A 16117-nucleotide genomic window follows, 5' to 3' on the forward strand; every position below is an offset into this window, starting at 1 on the left:
ATCCCTACGTGACCTGTTCTGTCACACTCTGGGCCTGTAGCTATTGTCTTTGTATAGGACGTATACTTTATGCCCAGCAGGAAGCCAGGGCACCTCAAAGAGAGGTTCTTGAGAATTGTCCTGAAAAGGATAGTCCTTTGAGTCTTTAATGAGATAACAAAGTTTTTATTATTGAACAAATAATAAATCTTCAGGGAGTCAAATAACACTTCAAGGTTTCCTTAATAAACTGTTGGCCTTTTCAGTCTTGTCCCCAGGAGACAGATAATTGGCTTTGGATAACTGTGCTTTTTCTATAAGAAGAAAAACTCCCTTATAACGTCTCCCAGGCTGTCTATTATATGGGCCTAGCTGATGTGGGACCCACTACTGATTCCAAATGCGTCTGGGTATCAAGTGGACCTACCAAGCAAGGCTTGCAGATGTTTCAGCTGGGGTTGCGTGAATCTGTGGTGCTGTTCCCTCTCCGAGGTTTCTTTGGAAACTTTAGGGCTGTTTCCCTCAGGAGCTGTGAGGCTGAGGGGCTGTGAGATCTTAGCCAGAACCTTTGGGACCTTTCCCCTGGAATTTCTGTTTCTGATTTCTCGGATGTTCTATATCCCCAGATGTTCTTGAGATATGAAGCTTTTCTACGGGACGAGCTGGTCTATGTCTTATAGCTTAGCTTCCTTAAGTGAGACTGACTTAAAAATGGCTCCTTCCCTCCCAGAGCCCTGAACAAGGGGCGGAACCAAACTTAATGATGATGGACAGGCAGCCTGCCCTATGACTGCAAACATTAGCAGAAAGAAAATAAAGTTGGAGCTTCTGGTACAGCTGTACCAGCACATGACCCATACCTGGGGCTGATCTAGCACATGGCATACCATATTGGATTCAGATTATCAGTTAGTGCAGATCTGCCCTTGAACTAAATGGGATAGACAGAAGGGTATATCTCCATTATGACCACAAGAGGAAAACACCAAGTTAGCATGGTCCAGAAGGGAAATGTTGACAGCTCTATCATGCACAAAGGAGAGAGGACCTTACCAGCATTCACAGTCTAAATAAGAATTGTGTAACATAATTGATGTTATCTTCTCTGGCATCTCTTCATTTTATGATGATTTGCAGACCACAAAAAGCACTGGGGTGAGGGGAAGGTGGTTGTTAATTGTCATCTGAGTTGCCCTCATTAGGATTTTCTTTTTTTAATTTCCTTGTTTCATGTTGTTTAATCTTCTGCTTGTCTTTCTTATTAATTTGCCTATTTAATGAATCTGGCTGTGTTTTCGGTAGTGAAAGTTACTCTGCCTCTAGTTATTGCTGTTGGTTTATAGCAGGAATTATCTCCCAGCCTGCCCTGGCTTCTGAGGCTATATATTATATTATATTACTATTTAAAGCATTAAATATATGCAGACAAAACAGGTAAAAACATAGTTTTAAAATAGATTAAAGCATTAACTTGCAAATGGCTTAAAAAACATATAATGTTAATACAGCAAGAACAGGCAGCATGGAATACATACCCAAAGAGGCAGCTGTGTTAGTTCCTTGCAGAATAAAAAGGAGAAAGGGTGGAGGGAGAGAGAAAAGAAATGTGGCAGCCTCTTTAAAACTAACTCATGTTTATTTTCACGTGAAAAGTTTAGATGCCAAGTCTATGAGAAGCAAAATTAGAGTCTCTTCAGATCTGCAAGCACTGTCTCGACCAGATTTGGATTATTCACATTACCTACCTTTTTACCAATTTACATTGCACCAGCAGCAATAGCTAACATAGTGGAAGCAACCAAGTTGCTCTACCCGCAGCTGGCAGGCAAAGGGAATTTGACCTGGATTGCAGGTGAAAACTGATGAAACTGAGGCCAGGCTGTGGCGCAGGCTGGTTAGCATCCAGCTGCAACAAATCACTCTGATCAAGAGGTCATGAGTTCGAGGCCCACCCATGCTTGCATCTGTCTCTGTCTCTGTTCTATGTTATGGCATTAAATGTTTGCCTTATATGTGCAATGTGATCCGCCCTGAATCCCCTTCGGGGTGAGAAGGCCAGGATATAAATACTGCAAATAAATAAATAAACTGAGGTGTCTACCACTGTCTGGTTTATCTAATCCAAGCCCTGCCAAAGAAACAATGGAACAGGATCAAAGAGAAGAAGCTGTGACATTGTTAGACCTTGGACTTTATATGGACAAGACTGTTTCTGATGACCAAGTGAAAAATCAATTAGTGCAAAATCCACAAACTCCATTGCCAGGAGATATATCTCCTGTGGATAAGAAAAGGCATCTAAGTTTTCAACCCAAATGGTTCAATAGATTTCCTTGGTTAGCTTACTCATTCCATGTACAAGGTGCACTCTGTAAGTACAGTGTGGAATTTGTAGGAGAGATTGGGGTAAAGCAGATCATCAGAATTTTGGTGTATTGGTTGCTAAACCATTTGTGCGATGGAAAGATGCAATACAAGTCTTCAATGGACACCAAAAAACAACAGTATCATTAGAATTCTTGTGCTTGGCTGAAAACTTTTGCTAATTCAGTGGAAAACGTCTTGATGTAACCCGTTATCATGAGAAATAAGAAGAAAGCAGAAGAAAACAGAAAGAAACTTCTGCCAATTATGGAAACGATTGTCCTTTGTGGCCGCCAAGAACTGGCTTAAAGAGGGAGCAATGATTCAATACCTATTTATTTACAGTATTTATATTCCGCCCTTCTCACCCCGAAGGGGACTCAGGGCGGATCACAATGTACACATACATGGCAAACATACAATGCCATATGAACATAGAGACAGAGACAAAGACAGAGACAATTTAATATTCTCCAGCTTCCAGCTTCCTGAGGATATCCTCGATTCCAGCCACAGGGGGAGCAGCTGCTTCATCATCCACTGTGACATCTTGATGGATACTTCCTCATTCGAAACTGCTGCTAGACGATTTTTATGGTGTCGTAAATTAGTTAAATTAGCCTCCCCACATAAGTGGTCCCTAAATTTCCTACTTGATAGATGCAACTATCTTTTGGGTTGCTTAGGTCAACAACGACTAGGGCTATTTTTTTATTTTAATGGTCGGGTGCTCACTCAGACATGGGCTGGCCTCGAACTCATGACCTCTTAGTCATAGTAATTTATTGCAGCTGGCTACTTAGCAGCCTGCGACACAGCCCGGTTCCCAATTACCTGGGAAGAAACTTTGCATAATAATGGTAATTTCAGGGCCTTGTTGAGATCTGGTGCCAGATCAGGAGACACTGGCCTCAAAAGTCATCTTGGGGGGAAAAGTTTCAACCCCTCCTGAATATTTTTTCTGGCTATGAGACTATATAAAGTGTGATTACACAGTTGTAGGAAAAATTTTTCATATCGGGAGTGACTTGAGAAGCTGCAAGTCACTTCTGGAGTGAGAGAATTGGCTGTCTGCAAGGATGTTTCCCAAGGGACGCCCAGATATTTTGATGTTTTTACCATCCTTGTGCGAGACTTCTCTCATATCCCTGCATGGAGCTGGAGCTGATAGAGGGAGCTCATCCGTGCTTTCCCTGGGTTGGATTCCAACCGGCAACCTTCAGGTCAGCAACCCAACCTTTAAGTCATCAGTCCTGCCAACACGAGGGTTTAACCTAGTGTGCCATCGGGGGCTCCTAGTTGTGGGAGTGCAATGAAATTCATGGCTATGTAAATGTTTAGTCCATTTTGATTTAGGGCAATTTCATGGATGACCCCCAGGTTACCCCATCATCAAGTCCTACTCAGGTCTTGCAGAGCATTTTTGGCTGAGTTTACCCATCTGTAATGTGGCTTCCTCTTTTCCTTCTGTCTTACTAAGTCTCCTCCATGATACCAGTTTCTCAGTTTAGTCATTTGGGCATATAAGGAACCTTCAGGCTTGATTTGCTCTTGGACTTATTTATTTGTCATTTCAGCAGTCCACAGTATCCATCTTTTCCAGCATTGCATTTGAAATGAGTTGATTTTCTTCCTTTCAGCTTTCGTCCTTTCCAGTCCAGCTTTCACAACCATACATAGAAACTGGAAATATGAGGAGATGGACAATCCTAACTTTAATATTCAATGATATATCTTTACACGTTTCTTTTCTAATTCCTTCATAACTACTCTTCGAAATCCTCCTCTTCTTCTGATTTTTTGATTGAAGTCTCCATTCTGATTAAAAACTGAGTCAAGATAATGAAACATTTCAATCTATTTCAATTTATTCATAGTCTACTTTAAAGTTATGTAAATCCTCTGTGGTCATTATTTTTGTTTTCCTTATATTCAGCTATAAATCTGCCTTTCTTCCTTGCCGTTCTTCAGTACTCATTCTATCGCTTTGCTATTTTCTGCTAGCAGTATGGTGTCACCTGCATATTTTAAATTATTATCACTCTGTGTTGTCAAAGGCTTTCATAGCTGGGATCACAGGGTTGTTGTATGTCTTTCGGGCTGTGTGGCCATGTTCCAGAAGTATTTTCTCCTGACGTTTCGCCCACATCTATGGCAGGCATCCTCAGAGGTTGTGAGGTATGGAAAAACTAAGCAAGGAATGTTTATATATATCTGTGGGAAGTCCAGGTGAGGCACCAGTGTAAATGTTCCGGTTAATCACCCTAATTTGCATTGAATGGCTACATCTACTAGCTACTTTCAACAGAAAGGAGGAAACCATGAAAATGAACAAAATCTGGCTACCAGTATTAAAAAACTCAAAAATCAGAACAGTAAATAAGAAGCAACACTCTGAGACATGGGAACTAGGGGCAGTTAACAAAGAATGCCCCCAGGCAGAAAGTAGCTAGTAGATGTAGCCATTCAATGCAAATTAGGGTGATTAACTGGAACATTTACGCTGGTTCCTCACCCTGGACTTCCCACAGATATATATAAACACTAGCTTTGCCCGGCCACGCGTTGCTGTGGCGAAGTATGGTGGTATGGGAAATAAAGTATTGAGGAATTGATGGTAGTTAAGGTAGAGGGTAAAGGTTTTCCCCTGACATTAAGTCCATTATAAATGGGTTATATAGCTGTGTGGAAGGGCCTTGAGTCTACACTGCCATATAATCCAGTTAAAATCAGATCATCTGTATCTTATAGGCAGTGTGGAAGAGGTCTAAGTGAGGCCTAACTCTGCCTGTCCCCTTGGCTGAGTGGGTTGCTAGGAGACCCAGTGGGCAGAGCTTAGCCTTCTAACTGGCACTTTAAAGTCTAACTGGACTTTATTTTTCTTTTCTTTTTGTTGTATGAACGTAGAGACATGGATGAGGGGTTGTGCTGCCAAGTTTAGTGTTTCTGGAATGTGTAGTTTTGTTGCTTTGTCCTAGGCCGAAATTTCATTACCTTTTTATATATATAGATTCCTTGCTTAGTTTTTCCATACCTCACAACCTCTGAGGATGCCTGCCATAGATGTGGGCGAAACGTCAGGAGAGAATACTTCTGCAACATGGCCACACAGCCCGGAAGACATACAACAACCCTATTATCACTCTGTACTGCATCTGTTTATATCCACAAAAGCTCATCCAAAAGTGAAGAAACAGGCTCAAAAGTGCTGCCACATTTCTTTATTTCCCCCCTCTCCCTTCCTTCCTTTTTTTGATAGCTCCGACCTGTAACAAAGTGAAAATAGCCAGGGGTGGATGAGGGCTGAGAAGAAAAAGCTAAGAGTCTGCAATTGCTATCTCTCAGCATCTGCTGCCTGAGAAATTGCCTCACTCTGTCTAAAGTAGGGTCAGCCTTCCTGCATTTGAAATCTTACAAAACGTGGTTCGGGTTATTTGACAAACACAGGAAGGCTTCCATCCATCACGGCATCATGTGCAGCCCACTGTTATCCATCAAACGACAGGGGATTTAATGACAAAAAGGGCAACCTTGAGCTTAGCCTGTTAATTTGAATGGAGTGACTGTAGCAGTTTGTCACGTAGCTGAGGATCTGACTCTTGTCTGTTCCAGGAAACTGTTTCAAGACAGAGATATTTGAAAAGCTGCTTTTGTTCCTGCCACAGATGGGATTGCTTTCCACACCTCCCTAACTACAGATGGGCTTTCAGTCATGATGTTGAATATATTTAAAAAGCACACATTTCTAATCCAAAGCCAAAAGGGGTGGGTGGATCATGTTCTTTTAAATACCTTAATCCTGCTGCCTTTTATAATGCACCGGAATACAAATATTTTAGAACAAAATCTGCTATATTTACAGAGTTTAGTTGATATGTTTCACCAGTCATTTTCAAAAACCAACATTATGGTCGTTTATTCCGAATAATGCTTTCAGAAAAATTGCAGATTCTCAAATATACTCTAATAAAAAACGAAAAAATCCATCATATACTGTGCTGCCATTCCATAGGGAGGGGTTATGTGTGTCTAGAGAGATGATTACCTATGTATCAAAGTGTCACCAAGGTGTATTGCTTTGCCAATTTGCCATGAGTGACAATTTGCCCAATATATATACACAATTGTGCAATGAGGCATCAGGGAAAAGCTATCGGAGAGGATTAATAGTTTAGTAGTATGCTTTGCATGCAAGAAGTAAAGTCCACTTCAATGTTATAGTGGAGCCAGGACTTATAAGTTGAAGGTCCAGGAGTCTGCTAAGCAGAGAAGAGGAATTTATGCCCCTCCAGGTAGGTATGAAACATGTTAATACATTTTAAAGTATCTATCTATATATATATAAAAGAGTGATGGCATCAGGGCAGCGGACAAAACAATAAAACTACAGGGCCCCCAACCTCGAAATTTGACAACACAACTCCTCATCCACGCCTCTAGGTTGATACAACAAAAAGAAAAGAAAAATAAAGTCCTAATTAGAGAGAGACGAATAATTGTTTTTATCCAATTGCTGCCAGTTACAAGGCTAAGTTCCGCCCTAAGGTTAGCAGATACCCCTAAGGATCATCCAGTTCAACTTCCTTATGTCATGCAGGAGGAAACAATCCAATCACTCCTGACAGATGGCCATCCAATATCTGCACTATAATAATACACATCGAATCATAGCATCAGACAGTTAGGAGACACCCCTAAAGGCCATCCAGCCCAACCCAATTCTGCCATGCAGGACACAATCCAAGCACTCCCAAAAGATAGCCACCCAGTCTCTCAATACTAATAATAATAAAAATAAAAATAATATCATCATACAATCCTAAGGTTTGGAGTGACCCCTAAGGATCACCCAGATCAACTTCCTTCTACCATGCAGGAGGGCACACTCCAAGCACTCCTGACAGATGGCCATCCAGCCTCTACATAATGATGATGAAGATGATGACGATGATAATAATAATAATAGAAGCATAGAATTCAAGAGTTTGGAGAGACTCCTAAGGGCCATCCAGCCCAACCCTTTCTACTATGCAGCAGGACACAATCCAAGCATTCACAACACATGGACAACGTATAAATACTATACAATACTACACAGGGACATAGACCCCCCCCTACCCTCACCACTTTCACAGTACACAAACAACCAAATGCTTACTAAACATAAAGACAACCATACAACAGACATTCAATACCACCACTATCTCAACAAGTTCTCACCAACACCACCAGACAACGCCACAGCAACGCGTGGACGGGCACAGCTAGTATATATATAAAAGAGTAATGGAATCCTAGCGACCAACAAAACAACAAAACTAAACACCCCACAACCTCGAAAATTGATAGCACAATCCCTCATCCACGCCTCTAGGTTGATACAACAAAAAGAAAAGAAAAATAAAGTCCTAATTAGAGGGAGAGGAATAATTGTTTTTATCCAATTGCTGCCAGTTAGAAGGCTAAGCTCTGCCCACTTGGTCTCCTAGCAACCCAATCAGCCCAGGGGAAAGGCAGAGTTAGGTCTCACTTAGGCCTCTAAGGAAACAATCAGAGCCAGCTAACACCTCCCAACAAAAAATTCACTCAGGGAGGAAACAGCCAGGCTTTAAAGCTGCAAGGCCATTACATGCTAATCATTTTCTCTAATTGCAGCATTCATACTTGCCTCCAACAGGCAAAAAAAAAATTGTATATTCACAACCTTTAGGAAATAATATCCCCTGATGGTGCAGCGTGTTAAAGCGCTGAGCTGCTGAACTTCTCGACCGAAAGGTCGCAGGTTTGAATTGGAGGAGTGGAGAGAGCCCCCACTGTTAGCCCCAGCTTCTGCCAACCCTAAACTTCAAAAACATGCAAATGAGAGTAGATGAATAGGTAGTGCTCCGGCGGGAAGGTAACAGCGCTCCATGCAGTCATGCCCTTGGAGGAATCTACGGACAACGTCAGCTCTTCGGCTTAGAAATGGAGATGACCACCAACCCCCAAAGTCAGACACGACTGAACTTAATGTCTGGGGAAAACCTTTACCCTTTATCTTACCTACCACAAATTCCTCAATACTTTATTTCCCATACCACCATACTTCGCCACAGCAACGCGTGGCCGGGCATAGCTAGTAGTATTATAATTATGTGTTATTACATAGCCAGGAGCCCCCGATGGTGCAATGGTTAAACCCTTTTGCCGGCAGGACTGCTGATCAAAAGGTCGGTGGTTCGAATCCAGGGAGCAGGGTGAGTTCCCGTCTGTTAGCTCCAGCTTCCCATGCAGGGACATGAGAGAAGCTTCACACAGAATGGTAAAACACCCAGACATCCACTGGGCAACGTCCTTGCAGACGGCCAATTTGTTCACACCAGAAGTAACTTGCAGTTTCTCAAGTCACTCCTGACATGAAAAAAGAAATTACATAGTCTTCCTGAACAAACATCTTTGTATGTTCTTCAACTAAGGGTGGGGAACCTAACGTCACCCAGTACCTTCAAGTTCCAGAAGCTCCAGGTAGGTTGACTATTAGTAAAGTACTATGGGAATTGTGTCCCAAACACCCAAAGAATCAAAAGTCCCCGCAACATTTTGTAAGGCTATGCATGCATCTACGCACTTACAGATTAATTCTATGAATCAATATGACTTCCAATTTACTAATGGGCAACGTTCTTGACCCACTGCCTCCATAGTCAGACTTGGAAAAATCAAATGCTCCCCATCTCATCCTGTAAAATAGCAATAGTTACTGGTGGTGGCAGGGAACTTCCACAGTACTAACATTACTTGAGCTTGGCATTATTTTGCCCTACACAATTGTAGCACTATGATTCCACTTCAATTGCAATAGTTATTTTCTGAGGATTCGTTATTGGTTGGTTAGAATTCTGCCAGAATGCTATGGAAATGTTTTGATTTAGGATGTCACCATGGTAGTTTAAGTAGAATCATAATGCCACAACGGTGTAAAGAGAGATTTTAGTCACACTCCAGCAGAGACAGGCTTCCTTTCATCCCTTTGCCTTTACCAAAGCACTAATGGAACAGGTTGCTCTTGCATCTCTTCAATTCAGATTGAACCCCAAGGTGGGAAAGAACATGGAAAGTGGGAAGTCATGATAAGCTTTGCTTTGCGGATTCAACATTGTCACTGGGCTCAGAGTGGTGGTAAAATCACTATGAAGGCTGGGCTGAAGAAAATGTTTGCCAAGTACTTGGAAAAAGTCAATTCCAGACTACCAGTACAAGGAGCCTGCTGTTGCCTTAACCATTGACAAATTATGGGTGCAGCATGTTAAACTGCAGCTTGTTAAACCGCAGCATGTTAAAACCCTTAGCTGCTGAACTTGTGGACCGAAAAGTGGCAGGTTTGAATCTGCATAACGGACTGTTAGCCCCAGCTTCTGCCAACCTAGCAGTTCAAAAACATGCCAATGTGAGTAGATCAATAGGTACCACTCCGGCAGGAAGGTAACTGCACTCCATGCAGTCATGCTGGCCACATGACCTTGGAGGTGTCTATGGACAATGCCGGCTCTTTGGCTTAGACATGGAGATGAGCACCAACCCGCAGAGTCGGACACGATTTTGTTCATTTTCATGGTTTCTTCCTTTCTGTTGAAGTTGTCCACATGCTTGTGGATTTCAATGGCTTTTCTGTGTAGTCTGACATGATAGTTGTTGGAGTGGTCCAGCATTTCTGTGTTCTCAAATAATATCCTGTGTCCAGGTTGGTTCATCAAGTGCTCTGCTATGGCTGATTTCTCTGGTTGAATTAGTCTGCAGTGCCTTTCATGTTCTTTGACTCTTGTTTGGGCAATGCTGCGTTTGGTGGTCCCTACGTAGACTTGTCCACAGCTGCATGGTATCCGGTAGACTCCTGCAGAAGAGAGAGGATCCCTCGTCTTTCACTGACCATAGCATTTGTTGGATTTTCTTTGTGGATCTGTAGATAGTTTGTAGGTTGTGCTTCTTCATCAGTTTGCCTATGCGGTCAGTGGTTCCCTTGATGTATGGTAAGAACACCTTTCCTCTGGGTGGAAATTTGTGTTGACTCTCATGGCTTGTTCTTGGCCTTGCAGCTCTTCTGATGTCTGTGGTGGAGTATCCATTGGCCTGTAGAGCCCAGTTTAGGTGGTTTAGTTCACCTTGGAGGAGGTGAGGTTCGCAGATTCTTTGTGCACGGTCTGTCAGGTCTTTGATTGTGTTCCTTTTTTTACTTGGGTGATGGTTGGAGTTTTTATGAAGGTATCTATCTGTGTGTGTAGGTTTTTCTGTAAACTGTGTCGCCCAATTGTTGATTGGGTTTGCGGATGACCAGAACATCTAGATGAGGATGCCTGCCATAGATGTGGGCGAAACGCCAGGAGAGAATACTTCTGGAACATGGCCACACAGCCCGAAAGCCATACAACAACCCTGTTCCAGTAGTCTTTAATATACAAATATGCTTCACTCAATTACATATTTTTCCCAGGGCATTGATTTTTCATTTAAGATTTGGTACCAGAGACAGAAATAACATGGAAAGAATGGGGTAGATGCCTGCACCACTAGAAGTACAGTAGAGTCTCACTTATCCAACATAAACGGGCTGGCAGAACGTTGGATAAGTGAATATGTTGGATAATAAGGAGAGATCAAGGAGAAGCCTATTAAACATCAAATTAGGTTATGATTTTACAAATTAAGCACCAAAACATCATGTTATACAACAAATCTGGCAGAAAAAAGTAGTTCAGTACGCAGTAATGCTACGTAGTAATTACTGTATTTACGAATTTCGCACCAAAATATCATGATATATTGAAAACATTGACTACAAAAATGCGTTGGATAATCCAGAACGTTGGATAAGTGAGACTCTACTGTATCACCAGTTCAACATGTTTCAACTTTACATCCAAAACTAACAGTACCCGCATGGGAAATGAAACAGTTAGGTCAGATAGGCCTTGCATAACTAAACAAAAACACCAGAGATCACTTGAAATCTTATTTCAAAATGCATCTAGGAATATGTTTCTTTCTTTCAAATAATAAAATAATATTAAAACTTTATTTGTAACCTGCCCTACCTCTCCAAGGGAACTCAGGGCAGTTTCCAAAAGAAAAATAGCAAACATTCAATGCCAAGGATAACCAATAACCAATAAACAACCAAACTAAAACCAGTGAACAAAACAATATGTTGTGATGGAGTCTTCAAGTAGAGATACTACTAGTTGTATTAGAAGAGGCAGGAAAACGACTTATTAAATAAGAATTGCAGCTCAACAAGCCAGGGTAGGTCAGCCTGTTTCTAGTTGAAGGTATAATGCATGATGTTCTAGACTCCATAAGCTAAAGCACATAAATGTGTTTTCAGTTTTTTGAATGAGATGAGGGTGGGGGCCATTTTTACCTCTTTGAGGAGGAAGCTCTAGAACTGGGAGGCGATCATGGAGAACCACCGGTCACCCCTACCAGCCACACTCAGAGCTGGGCCTAGGTATTTTTCAAGTGTGAGTGAACAGAATTTTGGAACAGAATTTTGGTGAAAAATAAAAGTGTTGGATAAGCGAAAATGTTGGATAATAAGGAAGGATTAAGGAAAAGCCTATTAAATATCAAATTATATTAGGATTTTACAAATTAAGCACCAAAAATCATGCTTTACAACAAATCAACAGAAAAAGCAGTTCAATACATGGTAATGTTATGTAAGAATGAATATATTTGCGAATTTAGCAGTAAACATTGAACGGGGATATAGGGCAGTGTGGACTTAGATAATCCAGATAGCCCCCAGTATCAAAAAGCCCCTCTAAAATCAGAAAAATTAATAAAGAATAACACTCTGAAAAAAGGAGAAATCCAGACAGTAAACAATCAGGGACAGTTAACACCTCCCAAAAAAAGATTCTCCCAGGCAAGAAGAAGCCAGGCCTTGAAGCCACAGGGTCATTAAATGCTAATCAAGGTGATTAATTAGAGTTCCTTCTCCTACCCTGGACCTTCTACAGATATATAAATCACACATACCTCACAATCTCTGAAGACCCCCAAAGGCACCGGGCACCTCCCGGCTCGGGCACCGGGAACGGCCCAGTGGGGGACCGGGCACCTCCAGGCGCGGGCACCTCCCGTCGCGGGCACCGGGCACGACACGGCATGGGCACCGGGCACGACACGGCGCTGGCACCAGGCACCTCCCCGCGTGGGCCTTCCCGGCGAGGCAGCCTTGCCAGGAAGGCGTTCGGTGGTTTCTCTGATCTGCAAAGCCCCGAACACATTCCTGGCAAGAAGGAAGGCGTTCACGGCTTTGTGGAGCAGAGAAGTGCCTTCCTTGCGGAGGGAGGCGCGTCGGAGGCAGGCCGCAGGAGAGAAGAGTTGCGTCAATGGCGCCCCCAACAAGATGGCGCCACAGGCAACTGCCTAGTTGGCCTGGTGGTTGAACCGCTTCTGGCCACATTTGAGACGAGGGTGGCACGGACAGCAGGGCCTTCTTTGCAGGCTGCAGTGCCCGATCTGGTTTGTAAATAGGGATGTGGTTTGTCAAATAGTCTAGGCCCAAAACGTTTATAGTTAATAACATGACCCCACTTTTCTAATGATTTATATTTTACTAGCTGTGCCCGGCCACGCATTGCTGTGGCTTAGTCTGGTGGTGTTGGTCAGTCTACATTAGGTTGTATTTATGCTGTGACCTCCACCCTTCTTTATACTCACATTAGTAGTAGTATTTGAAGTCTGTTACCTTCTTCAATTTTTGTGTTGATTGATAATTGCTTGAGATCCCTGTTGTCTTTGGTTTGTTGTTAATCGTGATGTCTGATTCTGCTGAGTGCAGTTTATATCTTATTGTGGTACAATAGTCTTTTTTTTTTGCCTGTGTAGGTGTTTATTATTATTGTTGTTGTTGTGGTCATGAAGGCTGGATAAGTTAGATGCTACTGTATTGTTTTTTGGAGGCCCAGTGTAGCACTGACTGGCCTCTCAGCCTCAGTGCCTGGCTGCTTCTTGCCTGTGATGGTGTTGATTCTTATTGTTGTTGTTGTCATTGTTATTATTGTAATTGTTTTTTTGGAGGGCAAGTGTGAATGTAGGGATTGGGGAGGTGGATGAGCATTGAATGGCCTCGTAGACTCAGTGCATGGCTGATTGTTGCCTGTGTAGGTGTTCATTATTAGTGGGTGAGTGGATGGATAGGTGAGTGGGTGGATAGATAGAGTGGGTGCTCTCCTTCGTTTCCTTTATTCCTATGCTGTTCCCTTTCTCTGCTCCGATCCAAGTTTCGTATTTCTGGGGCGTTTAGTTGTGGTGTTATAGTCACGATGCATTGTTGTGAGTTTTGTGTGTCCGAATTGTGTTTTGTGGTGTGATTGTGTTGTTACAACCGGGAGGAAAGGCTTTTGCATTGTGTTGTCAAGTTTTGTATTTCTGGGGTATTTAGTTGTGTGCCAAGTTTCGTATTTCTGGGGCATTTAGTTGTGTTGTTATAGTCACGATGCTTTGTTGTGAGTTTTGTGCGTCCGGATTGTGGTTTTGTGGTGTGGTTGTGTTGTTACAACCAGGAGGCAAGGCTTTTGCGTTGTGTTGTCAAGTTTTGTATTTCAGGGGCGTTTAGTTGTGTGCTAAGTTTCGTATTTCTGGGGCGTTTAGTTGTGTTGTTATAGTCACGATGCATTGTTGTGAGTTTTATGCGTCCAGATTGTGGTTTTGTGGTGTGGTTGTGTTGTTACAACCGGGAGGGAAGGCTTTTGCATTGTGTCGCCAAGTTTCGTATTTCTGGGGCGTTTAGTTGTGTTGTTATAGTCACAATGCGTTGTTGTGAGTTTTGTGGGTCCGGATTGTGGTTTTGTGGTGTGGTTGTGTTGTTGTAACCGGGAGGCAAGGCTTTTGCATTGTATTGCCAAGTTTCGTATTTCTGGGATGTTTAGTTTTGTTGTTATAGTCACTGCCCCCACAACTTTATCCTTTTATATATATAGATTGGGAAATATCTAGATCTGGGTTTTTTTTATAATGCTGGGTTGGGGAAGTAGGGAGCTGGTGAAATAAAAAATAAACCAGCCTGCTTGGGAATAAGAAGGAGGAGGGAAGAGGGGGGAGAGCCATGCTTACTGATGCTATGTGACGTCTGACATATTGGTACAGAAACAGAAGGAACTTGACATGCTAAGTCAAGTAGTGGAGCCGGGCTGTGGCACAGGCTGGTTAGCAGCCAGCTGCAATAAATCACTCTGACCAAGAGGTCATGAGTCCGAGGACAGCCCGTGTCGGGGTGAGCACCCGACAATTAAAATAAAAATCTAGCCCCTGCTCGTTGTTGACCTAAGCAACCCGAAAGATAGCTGCATCTATCAAGTAGGAAATTTAGGTACCACTTATATGTGGGGAGGGTAATTTACGACACCACAAAAATCACCTAGCCGCCGTTGGAATGAGGAAGTTGCCTTTGCAGTGGATGATGAAGTAGCTGCTCCCCCTGTGGTCGGAATCAAGCATACCCTCAGGAAGCTGGAAGCTGGAGAAGGTTTAAATTGCCTCTGCATCTGTCTCTGTTCTATGTTACAGTAGAGTCTCATTTATCCAACACTCGCTTATCCAACATTCTGAATTATCCAACGCATTTTTGTAGTCAATGTTTTCAATACATAGTGATATTTTGGTGCTAAATTCATAAATACAGTAATTACTACATAGCATTACCGAGTATTGAACTACCTTTTCTGTCAAATTTGTTGTATAACATGATGTTTTGGTGCTTAATTTGTGAAATCATAACCTAAATTGATGTTTAATAGGCTTTTCCTTAATCTCTCCTTATTATCCAACATATTCGCTTATCCAACATTCAGCCGGCCCATTTACGTTGGATAAACGAGAGACTACTGTATATGGCATTGAATGTTTGCCTTATATGTGTACAATGTGATACGCCCCGAGTCCCCTTCGGAATATAAATACTGCAAATAAATAAATAAATAAAGGGAAGGCATTAGGAGACACTGACACATTTACCCATCATTTAAAAGGTGCTCATTTAAGGGGGAAGGCAAACCAGTAGCTGGATGCATACGACTTTGTGTGATAGCTACCAGTAAAAGGTAAAGGTTTCCCCTGACGTTAAGTCCAGTCATGTCTAACTCTGGGGGTTGGTGCTCATCTCCATTTCTAAGCTGAAGAGCTGGCGTTGTCCGTAGACACCTCCAAGGTCATGTGGCCGGCATGACTGCATGGACCGCTGTTAACCTTTCCGCCTATTGATCTACTCACATTGGCATGTTTTCGGGATTTGATCTACTCACATTGGCTCCTGGGATTTGAACCTGCGGCCTTTCAGTCTGCAAGTTCAGCAGCTCAGCGCTTTAACACACTTCACCACTGGGGCTCCTAGCTACCAGTAGCAGGCTGCAATTCCAGTTTTCCAGTCTCATGTCATTAAATGTTGTAGGTGTTTGAGGCCATGGTTTTAGTGTTCAACGAGCCATGAAACTCATTAAGTGACCCTATAGTAGTGGTTCTCAACCTGTGGGCCGCGAGAACGAAAATCCAGCCCACGAACCTCCTTTCCTCTTTATTTATTTATCTTATTAATTTTATTTCTGCTCCTTTCCACAGAGCTGACTATTGCATTGGATAAAACACATCCGTTCTAGATGATTAAATATGGTTTTCTATAGGTGAGCAGACGGCAATTACTGGATGGCATATGTTCTGTATCAGAAACTAGAGCTGATGTGGTTTATCCAATGCAATTTTCTCAATCAGCACCCCCAATAACAAAACCAAATATAAA

The sequence above is a fragment of the Anolis carolinensis genome, chromosome 6 (genome assembly GCF_035594765.1).
Source record: "Anolis carolinensis isolate JA03-04 chromosome 6, rAnoCar3.1.pri, whole genome shotgun sequence".
Classification (NCBI taxonomy): Eukaryota; Metazoa; Chordata; class Lepidosauria; order Squamata; family Dactyloidae; genus Anolis; species Anolis carolinensis.